Source organism: Lagenorhynchus albirostris, chromosome 6, assembly GCF_949774975.1.
Source record: "Lagenorhynchus albirostris chromosome 6, mLagAlb1.1, whole genome shotgun sequence".
In the NCBI taxonomy this organism is placed as follows: domain Eukaryota; kingdom Metazoa; phylum Chordata; class Mammalia; order Artiodactyla; family Delphinidae; genus Lagenorhynchus; species Lagenorhynchus albirostris.
The window spans coordinates 67,070,001-67,085,128 of record NC_083100.1 but is presented as its reverse complement, the minus strand read 5'-3'; positions in this window follow the sequence as shown (position 1 = coordinate 67,085,128).

Genomic DNA, 15,128 nt, shown 5'->3' with positions numbered 1-15,128 from the left:
ACCATGGTTGCAGAGGGTGTCTGTCTTGTTCACCTGTAGCTCCTCAGTGTGTGGAACAGTACCTGGCATATAAGAGATACTTTTGAAATGAATAAACTGAGGTCAATGTAACAGCTACTTCAATCCTTCCTTCCTCTGCTTCTACTCAAACCCCTCAGTTCATGGCTCTGTCTACCATGTGACCTTTCCTTTTTAGGAATGTGAAATCTAGTTCAACACCTGGTTTAACATAATATACCTGAAAACTACTTTCATAACAGGATACAGGATAGTACAGTACAACTAGGCAGCTGAGAAAAACCTGCCCAAACATCTTAAATATTTATTAGTATTTATTGGTGCTAATACACTTCACATAAGTATGTATCACAACATTATTAACTAACTGACACTCCATTGTTACATAAAACATCTTTGTGCTGTATCCATAACTTAGATGACAGTTTGGGTAAAATGAAATAGCACATACAGTATAGCCACTGATCATGTATCTACTTCCCAAAAGTGGAGATGACAGCGGAGAATGCAATGTCTAATGTTTAACATGGGAACAGTATCATTTTCAGGGCCTCTTTCTCTAGCCACCAGAGCTATTCCAAAGCAGGAAAGTTTTTGAAGTGCTTTATCGCCTGCTTTCATTTTCTGTGAGGCAGTTATCCTACTGCTCACTGTCCAATGGTCACTAATTGTTAATACTCAGCTTTAAACGGCTGCAGAGGATGATGTTCAAGCCCTCCACACACCCGTAGACACTAATTCTGACTTCTGTCACAAGTCCTTCTGTTGGAACCTCTTCAATTTTCTATCATTCTTCCTCAAACTGCATTACCCAACCATCTCCACATGCACTTACAAACCAATCAACCAAGAAGTATTTATTTACTGCTGATGGTGTGCTCAGTACTGTACCAGAGCTTTGAGGAGGTGGAGGTGAACTGTAAAAAACCATTCCTGTTCTTGAGAACCCATAGTTCGGATAAGAGACAAAATTACTAGCCATGCAAAGTATTGATGAATGTTAACTAAACTTATCGTGGTGATCATTTTGCAATATGTACATATATTGTGTTGTACACCTGACACTAATATAATGTTATATTTCAATTATATCTCAATTTTTTTAAAAGGTAAAATAAAAGCAAATCAATAAATTTTTTAAAAGCATTGAATCTTAGAGGACAGAATACAATTACAGGAAGCAGACCTAGAGTCCATTCTCCAAGTAAGAGAAAAGAGCATTTCAGGCAAATGGATAAAGGCATAAAGGAAGCATGAATATGGCTTGTTTGTGGACTCTGAGGAGACGATGAAAATGGAGTCTATGTTGGAAAAAAAAAAGTGGGAAATGCGGTTAGTTAGCAAATGAGAACATATCATCAAGACGTTGAATGCTAGGCAGGCGCATTTAGATTTGTTTGAGTGGAAAACTTGGAATTATATTTACTCTCATCTTTCTCCCCATGTCCCAGATTTGTAGAGAAAATAAAAGACTTCTTTTTGTTGAATAATGCCTTCCTGGAAGTCTTCTATTTGTAGTAATGACAGTCAAACCCTCTGAAGGTATGTTAAGAATAGTTGCCGAAACCTCAAGCTGGGATTTTTAGCATTTATATGTTTTTTCATAAGGTTCTTTTGCTATTTTTGACCTTAAATAATTTGGTTTGGAAGAATGAAAGAAATGATCTTTAATGAGAGGTGACTTTTTTCTGACAGCGAATGGATTTTTCATTTCAGCTGGTCTTAGGGCATAGTGACTTTCTCAACTATCATAAGCTGCTTTTGGTTTGTCTCAGAACCTGGAATAAGAATATATTACATGCAGCTGGGAAATTCATGCCCTAAATTTTATTTTTTTTTTTAATTTAAAGCTTATTTCTATCACCCTGTGCCCTATATTATTGTCAAAGGAGAGAAGAAAATTTGTGGAGCATGTATTATGGACCAGTGTATTAGTCAGGATAGACTAAGATCCAGGACAGGTAAAAGAACCAGATTCTGGTGGACATTAGTAAGGTCTGCCAGGACCAGGCATCAGCCCAGTGTGCTTCATAAGTTTTATTTAATCTTCACAAAAGCTTTAAGGAGTAATATTATCTTCATTTTTGCACATGAAGAAACCAAAGTGGTGTAGTGATGTAGAAAGACGTTTGGGTAAGAGATCCTGGGTTGGGATCTCAGTTCTGTTACATACTTAGTTGTGAGACAAATCAGCTGATATGTCACTCCTATACAATTAAATTGTGCACATCACAACTGGATGATTTTTCTGATCTCTCGTTGGTTTTAGGTGCCCCTCCTCTGTCTTCCCATAGCAATCTGTGCTACTTTCCCATCATCACCATTATTGTATTATAACTATTGTGGTAATGGTAAGTTTCTTAAGGAAAGAGCTGTTCTTATTCATAGTTTTATCCCTTGTACCTAGTCCGATATCTGGTACCTGGTAAGCGTTTAATATTTACTGAGGGAATAAATTCAAATACTTAACTTTCTAGTCATCTATTTGGCTGAAACATCAGATGAAAATAGAGATGCTGATAATGGTATGAAATAACTTGCCATATTCCAGAAAAGCATAGCCAAAAATATGTATTTTTACAAGTTCCTAGGGTTTTGTATCTGTAAGAAAATCACTTGATATTACAGAGTGGCAAATTATATATAAAACTCACAGTGCGTTTATTTACTATTCTATTAGGTTCCTAGGGCTGTTGTAACAAAGCAACACAAATTATGTGGCTTAATACAACAGAAATTTACTATCTTGTGCTTCTGGAGGCTAGAAGTCAACAAGATTGGTTCCTCTGAGGGCTGTGAGGGAAAATCTGTCCCATGCCTCCCATCCTGGCTTCTGGTGACAACCAGCAATCCTTGCTTTTCCTTGGTTTGTAGATGCATCATTACAATAACTGCCTTCTTCATATGGCCTTTTCCCTGTGTATTTCTCCCGTCTCTTTTTTTTTTTTTCTCTTTTTCATTGAGGAATAGTTGTTTTACAATGTTGTGTTAGTTTCTACTGTACAGCGAAGTGGAGTTCCCTGTGCTATACAGCAGGTTCTTATTAGTTATCTACTTTATACATATTAGTGTATATATGTCAGTCCCAATCTCCCAATTCATCCCACCACCACCCCCCACCCCCCACTGCTTTCCCACTTGGTGTCCATGCATTTGTTCTCTACATCTGTGTCTCTATTTCTGCCTAGCAAAACGGTTCATCTGTACCATTTTTCTAGGTTGCACATGTATGCGTTAATATACGATATTTGTTTTTCTCTTTCTGACTTACTCTCTATGACAGTCTCTAGGTCCATCCACGTCTCTACAAATGACCAAATTTCGTTCCTTTTTATGGCTGAGTAATATTCCACTGTATATATATACCACATCATCTTTATCTATTCATTTGTCGATGGGCATTTAGGTTGCTTCCATGACCTGGCTATTGTAAATAGTGCTGCAATGAACATTGGGGTGCATGTATCTTTTTGAATTATGATTTTCTCTGGGTATATGCCCAGTAGTGGGATTGCTGGGTCATATGATAATTCTATTTTTAGTTTTTTAAGGAAACTCCAAACTGTTCTCCATAGTGGCTGTATCAGTTTATATTCCCACCACAGTGCAAGAGAGTTCCCTTTTCTCCACACCCTCTCCAGCATTTTTTGTTGGTAGATTTTCTGATGATGCCCATTCTAACTGGTGTGAGGTGATACCTCATTGTAGTTTTGATCTGCATTTCTCTAATAATTAGTGATATTGAGCATCTTTTCATGTGCCTCTTGGTCATCTGTATGTCTTCTTTGGAAAAATGTCTAGGTCTTCTGCCCATTTTTGGATTGGGGTTTTTTTTTGATATTGAGCTGCATGAGCAGCTCATATATTTATGAGCAGTTTATATATTTTGGAGATTAATCCTTTGTTAGTCAATTCTTTTGCAAATATATTCTCCCATTCTGAGGGTTGTCTTTTCGTCTTGTTTATGGTTTCCTTTGCTGTGCAAAAGCTTTTAAGTTTCATGAGGTCCAATTTGTTTATTTTTGTTTTTATCTCTATTACTCTAGGAGGTGGATCAAAAAAGATCGTGCTGTGATTTATTTCATAGAGTGTTCTGCCTATGTTTTCTTCTAAGAGTTTTAAAGTGTCCAGTCTTACATTTAGGTCTTTAATCCATTTTGGGTTTATTTTTGTGTATGCTGTTAGGGAGTGTTCTAATTTCATTCTTTTACATGTAGCTGTCCAGTTTTCCCAGCACCACTTATTGAAGAGACTGTCTTCTCCATTGTATATCCTTGCCTCCTTTGTCATAGATTAGTTGACCATAGGTGCGTGGGTTTATCTCTGGGCTTTCTATCCTGTTCCTTTGATCTATATTTCTGTTTTTGTGCCAGTACCATAGTGTCTTGATTACTGTAGCTTTGTAGTATAGTCTGAAGTCAGGGAGTTTGATTCTTCCAGCTCTGTTTTTTTTCCCTCAAGACTGCTTTGGCTATTCGGGGTCTTTTGTGTCTCCATACAAATTTTAAGATTTTTTGTTCTAGTTCTGTAAAAAATGCCATTGGTAATTTGATAGGGTTTGCATTGAATCTGTAGATTGCTTTGGGTAGTATAGTCATTTTCACAGTATTGATTCTTCCAATCCAAGAACATGGTATATCTCTCCATCTGTTTGTGTCATCTTTGATTTCTTTCATTGGTGTCCCATACTTTTCTGAGTACAGGTCTTTTACCTCCTTTAGGTAGGTTTATTCCTAAGTATTTTATTCTTCTTGTTGCAATGGTTAATGGGATTGTTTCCTTAATTTCTCTTTCTGATCTTTTGTTGTTAGTGTATAGGAATGCAAGAGATTTCTGTGCATTAATTTTGTATCCCTCAACTTTACCAAATTCATTGATTAGCTCTAGTAGTTTTCTGGTGGCATCTTTAGGATTATCTATGTATAGTATCATGTCATCTGCAAACAGTGACAGTTTTACTTCTTCTTTTCCAATTTGGATTCCTTTTATTTCCTTTCCTTCTCTGATTGCCATGGCTAGGACTTCCAAAACTATGTTGAATAATAGTGGCGAGAGTGGACATCCTTTTCTTGTTCCTGATCTTAGAGGACATGCTTTCAGTTTTTCACCATTGAGAATGATGTTTGCTGTGGGTTTGTTGTATATGGCCTTTATTATGTTGAGGTAGGTTCCCTCTATGCCCACTTTCTGGAGAGTTTTTATCATAAATTGGTGTTGAATTTTGTCAAAAGCTTTTTCTGCATCTATTGAGATGATCATATGGTTTTTGTTCTTCAGTTTGTTAATATGATGTATCACACTGATTGGTTTGTGTATATTGAAGAATCCTTGCATCCCTGGGATAAATCCCACTGATCATGGTGTATGATCCTTTTAATGTGTTGTTGGATTCTGTTTGCTAGTATTTTGTTGAGGACTTTTACCTCTGTGTTCATCAGTGTTATTGGTCTGTAATTTTCTTTTTTTGTAGTATCTTTGTCCGGTTTTGGTATCAGGGTGATGGTGGCCTCATAGAATGAGTTTGGGAGTGTTCCTTCCTCTGCAATTTTTTGGAAGAGTTTGAGAAGGATGGGTGTTAGCTCTTCTCTAAATGTTTGGTAGAATTCACCTGTGAAGCCTTCTGGTCCTAGACTTTTTTTTTTTTTTGCAAAGAAAAGTTTATTAAAGCACACTTAAACTCTCAGAGGGAGAGCGGGCTGTTTCTGCGAAGTGAAACCAGCCCTGGTCCTAGACTTTTGTTTGTTGGAAGATTTTTAATCCAGTTTCAACTTCATTACTTGTGATTGGTCTGTTCATATTTTCTATTTCTTCCTGGTTTGGTCTTGGAAGGTTATACCTTTCTAAGAATTTGTCCATTTCTTCCAGGTTGTCCATTTTATTGGCATAGATTTGCTTGTAGTAGTCTCTTAGGATGCTTTGTATTTCTGCAATGTCCATTGTAACTTCTCTGTTTTCATTTCTAATTTTATTGACTTGAGTCCTCTCCCTCTTTTTCTTGAAGAGTCTAGCTAAAGGTTTATCAATTTTGTTTATCTTCTCAAAGAACCAGCCTTTAGTTTTATTGATCTTTGTATTGTTTTGTTTCATTTTCATATATTTTTGCCCTGATCTTTATGATTTCTTTCCTTCTACCAACTTTGGGTTTTGTTTGTTCTTCTTTCTCTAGTTCCTTTAAGTGTAAGTTTAGATTGTTTATTTGAGATTTTTCTTGTTTCTTAAGGTAGGATTGTATTGCTATAAGCTTTCCTCTTAGAACTGCTTTTGCTGCATCCCATAGGTTTTGGATCATTGTGTTTTCGTTGTCATTTGTCTCTAGGTATTTTTTGATTTCCTCTTTGATTTCTTCAGTGATCTCTTGGTTATTTAGTAGCATATTGTTTAGCCTCCATGTGTTTGTATTTTTTACGTTTTTTTTCCCCTGTAATTTATTTCTAATCTTATAGCATTGTGGTCAGAAAAGATCGCTGATATGATTTCAATTTTCTTAAATTTACCAAGGCTTGATTTGTGACTGAAGATGTGGTCTATCCTGCAGAATGTTCTGTATGCACTTGAGAAGAAAGTGTAATCTGCTGTTTTTGGATGGAATGTCCTAAAAATATCAATTAAATCTATCTGGTCTACTGTGTCATTTAAAGCTTGTGTTTCCTTATTAATTTTCTGTCTGGATGATCTGTCCATTGGTGTAAGTGAGGTGTTAAAGTCCCCCACTATTATTGTGTTACTATCGATTTCCTCTTTTATAGCTGTTAGCATTTGCCTTATGTATTGAGGTGCTCCTATGTTGGGTGCATATATATTTATAATTGTTATATCTTCTTCTTGGATTGATCCCTTGATCATTATGTAATGTCCTTCTTTGTCTCTTGTAACATTCTTTATTTTAAAGTCTATTTTATCTGATATGGATATTGCTACTCCAGCTTTCTTTTGATTTCCATTTGCATGGAATATCTTTTTCCATACCCTCACTTTCAGTCTCTATGTATCCCTAGGTCTGAAGTGGGTCTCTTGGAGACAGCATGTATATGGCTCTTGTTTTTGTATCTATTCAGCAAGCCTGTGTCTTTTGTTTGGAGCATTTAATCCATTCACATTTAAGGTAATTATTGATATGTATGTTCCTATTACCATTTTCTTAATTGTTTTGGGTTTGTTTTCATAGGTCCTTTTCTTTTCTTGTGTTTGCCACTTAGAGAAGTTCCTTTAGCATTTTTTGTAGAGCTGGTTTAGTGGTGCTGAATTCTCTTAGCTTTTGCTTGTCTGTAAAGCTTTTGATTTCTCTGTCAAATCTGAATGAGATCCTTGCCAGGTAGACTAATCTTGGTTGTATGTTCTTTCCTTTCAACACTTTAAACATATCGTGCCACTCCCTCTGGCTTGTAGAATTTCTGCTGAGAAATCAGCTGTTAACCTTATGGGAGTTCCCTTGTATGTTATTTGTTGTTTTTCCCTTGCTGCTTTTAATAATTTTTCTTTGTCTTTAATTTTTGTCAATTTGATTACTATGTGTCTTGGATTGTTTCTCCTGGGGTTTATCCTGCCTGGGACTCTCTGCACTTCCTGGACTTGGGTGGCTATTTCCTTTCCCATGTTAAGGAATTTTTCGACTATAATCTCTTCAAATATTTTCCCGGGTCCTTCCTCTCTCTCCTCTCATTCTGAGACCCCTATAATGCGAATGTTGGTGCATTTAATGTTGTCCTAGAGGTCTTTTAGGCTGTCTTCATTTCTTTTCATTCTTCTTTCTTTTTTCTGTTCTGCAGCAGTGAATTCCACCATTCTGTCTTCCAGGTCACTTATCCCTTCTTCTGCCTCAGTTATTCTGATATTGATTCCTTCTAGTGTAGTTTTCATTTCAGTTATTGTATTGTTCATCTCTGTTTGTTTGTTCTTTAATTCTTCTAGGTCTTTGTTAAACATTTCTTGCATCTTCTCGATCCTTGCCTCCATTCTTTTTCTGAGGTCCTGGATCATCTTCACTATCGTTATTCTCAATTCTTTTTCTGGACGGTTGCCTATCTCCACTTCATTTAGTTGTTTTTCTGGGGTTTTATCTTGTTCCTTCATCTGGTATATAGTCCTCTGCCTTTTAATTTTGTCTATCTTTCTGTGAATGTGGTTTTCATTCTGCAGGCTGCAGGATTGTAGTTCTTCTTCCCCCCTTTCTCTTCTTATAAGGACAGCAGTCATACAGTATTAGGGTTCACCCTAATGACCTTATCTTAACTGATTACATCTGTATAGACCCTATTTTGAAATAAGGTCACATCCACAGGCACTGGAGTGAAGAATTCAACATATCTTTTTAGTTGACAGATCAAACCATAACAACTATGAATAGTATTTTTTTAAATATTTGAGCCAATATCAATAAGGTCTGTAGACTTCAAATAAAAATCTAGATTTCTACTTCTCTTGAAAAATTTAAAGATCTTGAAAGAGAAAACTAGGTTTTGAAGGTTGTGCAGCAACACAATATCGGCAAAGGTGAAGGGGAAAGATATTTCATGCTATACTGGGGAAATATTAAGTAATAAATTTCAACTTTAGTATATAAGCTATGTTATAGGACTACTGAAGAGAATTTACTCAGGACAGATTATTTCAGAATGACTTATTTTAAAAGTCTGAAGTATAATCAGATAAAGGCCATGAGAAATAAAAAGGTAATGTCAAAGGAGAAAATAAAGTCAATAATCACTTTTCAACAAAAACAGCTGAAACAATGCAGAAACAATTAAGAGGAAGAGACACAGACAATGAATTGTATTATATGACCCACCCATGGGCAAGATAAAAAAATGTTGTATTGAGAAAAAAAAAATAATACTATTAAAAGTCATAATAGTCAACTTCTAAGGATACACAAAGAGAATTTATAAGTGAGAAAAGAAAATCCCTAAAGGGATTCCTGAGATGACTGTACAATGTTAATTCGTTCTCAAAGATGTTTTATTTATTGCTAAATAGAAAGTAGTAACTCTGTGCATCATTCAAGGACAATGGATTTAAGAAAAGGGAGCAACAGTGGATCTTTACAGCTAAATGGCCATGAATTTCTGTCTCCCAATCATTAAATTTTATGTGTTCAAAACTCACTTCATCTTCACTTTTCACTTCCCCCACCAAATCCAAACCTGCTTCTTCTGTTAAATTCCTGAGTTAAAAATAACCCTGTTTTTCAGTCACCTGATGCAAACATCCCTGCAAACATCCCTGCATGCCTCATCCTTTACCCTCAACCACATTCAATCAGAAATCTGGTCCTGTTATTTTTTACCTCATAAATATATTGGGAGAAATCTGTTTCATTTTCATCCTCACTATCCCCACCTTCATGAGGCCCTCTTCACCACACCCCATTTTCAAAACTGAGCTATGAATAATCAGATGAAAGAATTAAGGTAATTTAGGTCCTCATCATCCCCCACGTGGACTATTGCACTTCCTGGAAATTGGTCTCCCTGCCACATTCCTCCACCAATTTGCTATCTTTTCTTCAACACCCACGTCATGGCCATTCACACTTCTGTGTCCTTTATAAAATATTCCCTCTACTCATATGCATATAATGCCTCCCTTTTCAGTGGAGCCTTCCTGGTTGAGTTAGTTTCCTTTCTTCTGTGCTCCTTTAGCATCTCTCTGTTTATATCCCAATGAACTTGCTCCTCAAACTGTGGTCCATTGGTCCACAGTCTCTGTGCCTAGGAACCTGTGAAAAATATAGAATCTCAGGTTCTACCCCAGACCTACTGAATCACAGTCTGCATTTTAAGGAAATCCACTGGTGATTCTTATGCACATAAATGTTTGGGGTGTGTGACTAGAGATGATATTATCAGAGATCTGGATCTCTGTCTTTTACACTGAACTCTGAGCTACTCTAGATGAGAACCATGTATTTTATTTCTGAATCCCCTAACAAAGTGTCAGTATATGCTGAGCGCTTACAGTATGTAAATGAGTGAAAGAGAAAATGAAAACAGGTGGTTCAGTGGTCACCCAAGTATTAGTGGCAAAACCAGGACTCCCCAGGCATGTACCTATCAGAGACTTTCTACCACCCATGCTGTGCCACTTACAACATGTCTTTCTCTTCCATATCTAAACCTCAGAGATGTTGAATGACACACAGTCACAAGGCTATTTTAAGTGGCAAAGAGGGCACTAGAATACAAGGTTTTCTCTTGACACTTAGTTGAGGATCTTTCCACTGTGTCATTTGGCCTCTCTGTGTCAGAAGAACAAGTGAAAAACATATTAATTGAACTTCTGTTCTCACAATTCAAGTTTCAAAGAGCATCTGTCATGATGAATAAAAATATATTTGTATTTCCCCAGTGTGCTTCAACTCAGTCAGTCCTGGGTTACAGTCCAGTAAGCCAAGCTCAGTGAACATGTTGATCTCAAAGTTAAAGGAGAAACCCTAACTGAAAAACAAAAAGAAGTAAGAAATAATTATAAATAGAAATATAATTGGCCAATTTGATTTTTTCTATCTGGTTCAGTAATTTACAGCTTGTAACATTAAGTGTATTTTTATAGTACATTTTAAAAGTGCTTGATATATAATGATTAGAAACTTTCACTTAAGACATATTTATATGCCAAATGCCACATTTACTTATGTATTTCCAGTGTGCTTGAATATTTTGGGAAGGAAACAAATAGCACTTTTATATAATTGCCCCCAATATGCTTTGCTTTGTTTCACTTTTGAAGTAACAACTGTATTATGCAATCCTATTCACTCATGAAGGCAGCAAATATTTATTATAGGTGCATTATGTGCCAGGCACGGTCATAGGCTCTGCCCTCAGAAAATTCTGCCTCCAAGAATCTTATGGATAAATGGGGAGAAAGCCAAAGAAGCAAGCAGTTACAGTGAATTTTTAGGAAGGCAGGTGAATACACAGGGCATCTAGGCAGAAAGAGCAGCTGGTCCAGGCATGGGAGACCAGAAAAGTCTTTGCAAAGATGACCATGAAGCTATGTTCTAAAAAAGAATAGAATTTAATTAGGCAAATTACGCAAGATGGGACTTTCCAGATAGAGCAGCTACATGTGCAAAGACCCTAATCCAAGAGAAAGAATGGAAGGTTCAAAATAGCTGCAAGTAGTTCAATATAGCTCAAGCAGAGCTTAGCTGGTGCAAAGGAGGGAATGGTGTGGAGAGTGAAGAGGGTTAATGCTGGACAGAAGAGCAAGGGCAAGATCGTGAGGGGTGCTGAATACCCTACAAAGGAATTTGGATGCCATTCTCAATAATAAGAGTAACACGTAATGCATTTCTGCAAGTTTCAATTACAGAAATGTGGGCTCCTCATTGTTCTAAACTTATCTCACTTTGTCTTTGGAACTGGTATATACTCTAGGTACTGTTACTACTCCTGATTTTATATTGATAGATAATGAAAGTGTGGCAAGGAAACGTAAAAGTATATTAGCAAACTTGTGCAGCTGGGTGTTAATTGGAGCTGGGCTTTTAAAAGTGATGGGAAGGGGCATGAGGTAATTTTTGTTTTGTAAAGATCATTCTGGCTTCAGAGTGAAGAGAGAATTTGTGAAGATATTTCAGTAATCCAAGTGAAATAAGACAAAGACCTGAACTAAGTTGAGGCAACAGGGAGGAAAGAAATAGATGCGTAGAGAGATGTTTCAGGGGCTAGGACAGGACTTAGTGTTGGGTCGTTAAGGTGTGAGGCCAAGTATGTGACCAGATGGACTTCTCCAAACAGGCTTGAGTACCGGATTTGAGGACGTACACAACCAAATATGCATTTTCCATGACCATATTTTTCATTAAAATGACTAAAATAAACATCAACTAATCTCTAATTGATGACACATAATTTGAATAGTGACATACTTTAAATGAATAAATTGAAAGACCTAGGTTTCACTTTATAAAAAGTATGTACTCTAACTACGGTGTCGTTTCATTCTTATCTTATGTTGTTTAGAGTACAGCTCTCTCTCTCTCTCTCTCTTCTTTTCCTGCCATTCTAATTCCTCTGGAGAAGAACCTCATCTGTGACTATTCTCCCAATGCTGGTAGGAACTCAAAATTCAGGTTGTTCCCTGCAAGTTTCAATCTCTCTTTGATAGATGACTCAGATTCCAGGTTGTGAATATCTTCCTTGATCCCATTCCTCTTTCTACCTTGTCTCTAGTTTTCCTACTTCGTGTGCCAGTTTCTACACTTGGGCTTTTCACCATGCAATGCCTGCCATTCACATACATTTGAACCTTGGCCTCTCTAGCTAAGGATCCATATTACCAGCTGCCAAGCCAGTGTTATCAGCTCATTAACTTGTTCATACTTAGTGATCTTTTCTCTTCTGCTCTGAGGGTTTTTTGTGTTCTTTTGTAATATTGATAATGTTATGAGAAAACAAACATTTTTCAGACACTATGTTGTTTATGAATCTTACCCATAATCTGTATTAAAATGTCAACTAATTAGTATTCTTTAGTTTTGACCAGTGGCCTAGTCCATTTCTAAAAGACACCTTTGAACTTTTAGAACTTTTGTCACTTATTCTCGTGATGTGCCTGTCCTTTTTCCCTGGATGTATGGCCAACTTTGAACTCTCCTTCAATATCACATCTTCACCTCCTTATCATTAAAACAATTATCCTTGTGTGTTTCTATTTCAGGTCTTCACCCAGCTTTTAATCCTGCCTGTACTTTTGGTTCTGGTCTTCCATATTCTGACCAGTTCCACAAGGGCCAGTGTTCAGGGCCAATGTTATTAATAGCTATTAATCCCCATTTTAGATTACATCATTATTAGAATAGCCAAAATTATCATAGTACATCAGCATATTTTAAACATAATCTATCAGTAAAAAAAAATTTATATTAATAAGAAGACAGAGGAATACTTACTGCATTTATGAAAACCTAAAAACATACAAAATGACAACTTTCACCAGGACAAGGATCAAGAAGGAGCTAATATATTCTTTGTTATTAATTGTCTCAATAATTGTTATCAATTATTATAAATTAGAAGAATATAGCAAATCAGTGCACGTTTTGAAGAATACAGGATCAAGGGTAAAATGGTTGACCGATAGTAAAAAGAAAAGATAGTGGATTTAGAAAACACTGTAAATTCAGAAAGGGTAACAAAGAAGATGAAAATTCCTAGCAGAGATTAAAAGCAAAAGCAAATATACTAATTAAAATGCCACTATCTTTGTATCTTTATCATTAACTTTTTTTTTTTTAATTTTTGGCTGTGTTGGGTTTTTGTTGCTGCACACGGGCTTTCTCTGGTTGCGACGAGTGGGGGCTACTCTTTGTTGCGGTGCGTGGGCTTCTTATTGCAGTGGCTTCTCTTGTTGCAGAGCACGGGCTCTAGGTGCGCGGGCTCAGTAGTTGTGGCACACGGGCTTAGCTGCTCCACAGCATGTGGGATCTTCCCAGACCAGGGATCGAACCTGTGTACCCTGCATTGGCAGGCAGATTCTTATCCACTGCACCACCAGGGAAGCCCTTTATCATTAACGTTTAAAAAATCATTTCATTGGGAGATTTTTGTTATTCACCAATGTCTGATTTCACTGTTTATTGCAGGGGTTAGCAAACTACAGCCGGAGGGCCCACAATCTAAGAATGCTTTTCACATTTTTAAATGGTTGAAGAAAATCAAAAGAATAATATTATTTTGTGATACGTAAAAATTAAATTCAAAATTCAGTGTCCGTAAAGCTTTGTGGGAACACAGCCGCACTATTTGTATGCTTTTGCATTGCAATGGCAGAGTTGAGGAGCTGCAGCAGAGACCATATGGCCAGGAAAGCCTAAAATATTTACTATCTGACCCTTTACAGAAAAGTTTGCCAACCCCTGATTTTGCAATTAAAATAAGTTTCATCTTACTTGACAAGACCTTTTAACTAACATTATTTTGTAAGTATTCATTCTCCAAAGCACTAGATGCCTGATAATTGTATAATATATAAATATGTAAGTGAATAAAACAACTCACTTCCTATACAGATTATCAGGTCAATTACCAGTCTATATAAAAACGGTGACTTTTTTGGCATATGTGACAGTTGAACAGTCTGTAAAACTTATCTAAAATATTCTATTGCTTGCTTATTAATTCCTGGATGCTTCTCTGGAAAGTTCTTTTTAAGGGACACAATAAGGTTGGTTTGGATATAGGAAATAGGAAATAAAATAGGAAATAAAAATCCTCAGAAATCCTAAAAAGAAACAGAGAATAGTGGCAAATGAATAAAGGGGTCTACATAAAAAGACTGTCATTTTTATAGCACATAAGAATGTCACTTCAGCAATAAATGTGACCCCTAAAAATGACATGTATTTTTGGAACAAGTTTACCATGTTTGGTTGAACTTGATGCCAGTATGTAAAGGCCACTGAAACAGTCCCTTCAGCAAATCTATTGTATTTACATAGGTCATCAATGTACTCTGTCACTTCATTTAACCTTTTAAAAAATACAAGAGATTTTGTTTTTGTTTACATATACTTGGGAATTGACAACTATACAGTATATACATCAAAGGTCAACACAGTTTCATGTATAAAAAGTTAACACAAAGCAAGCTATGTCTATATTAACCAACAGACTTTATTAAAGTTTAGGAAGAATATTTTTGCTAAACTGAATTCGAGACACTAATAAAATAAATTGACAAAATTATAGGAATATAATAGGAATGAAGAGGAGGTTTAAAAAACTCATAATCCGAGGGCTTCCCTGGTGGCGCAGTGGTTGAGAATCTGCCTGCTAATGCAGGGGACACGGGTTCGAGCCCTCGTCTGGGAGGATCCCACATACCGCGGAGCAACTGGGCCCGTGAGCCACAACTACTGAGCCTGCGCGTCTGGAGCCTGTGCTCCGAAACAAGAGAGGCCGCGATAGTGAGAGGCCCGCGCACCGCGATGAAGAGCGGCCCCCGCTTGCCACAACTAGAGAAAGCCCTCGCACAGAAACGAAGACCCAACACAGCAAAAATAAATAAATTAATTAATAAACTCCTACCCCCAACATCTAAAAAAACAAAAAACAAAAAAACGCTCTGAGTACAGAAAGAGCTTTAGGAAAAAAAACCCTCATAAT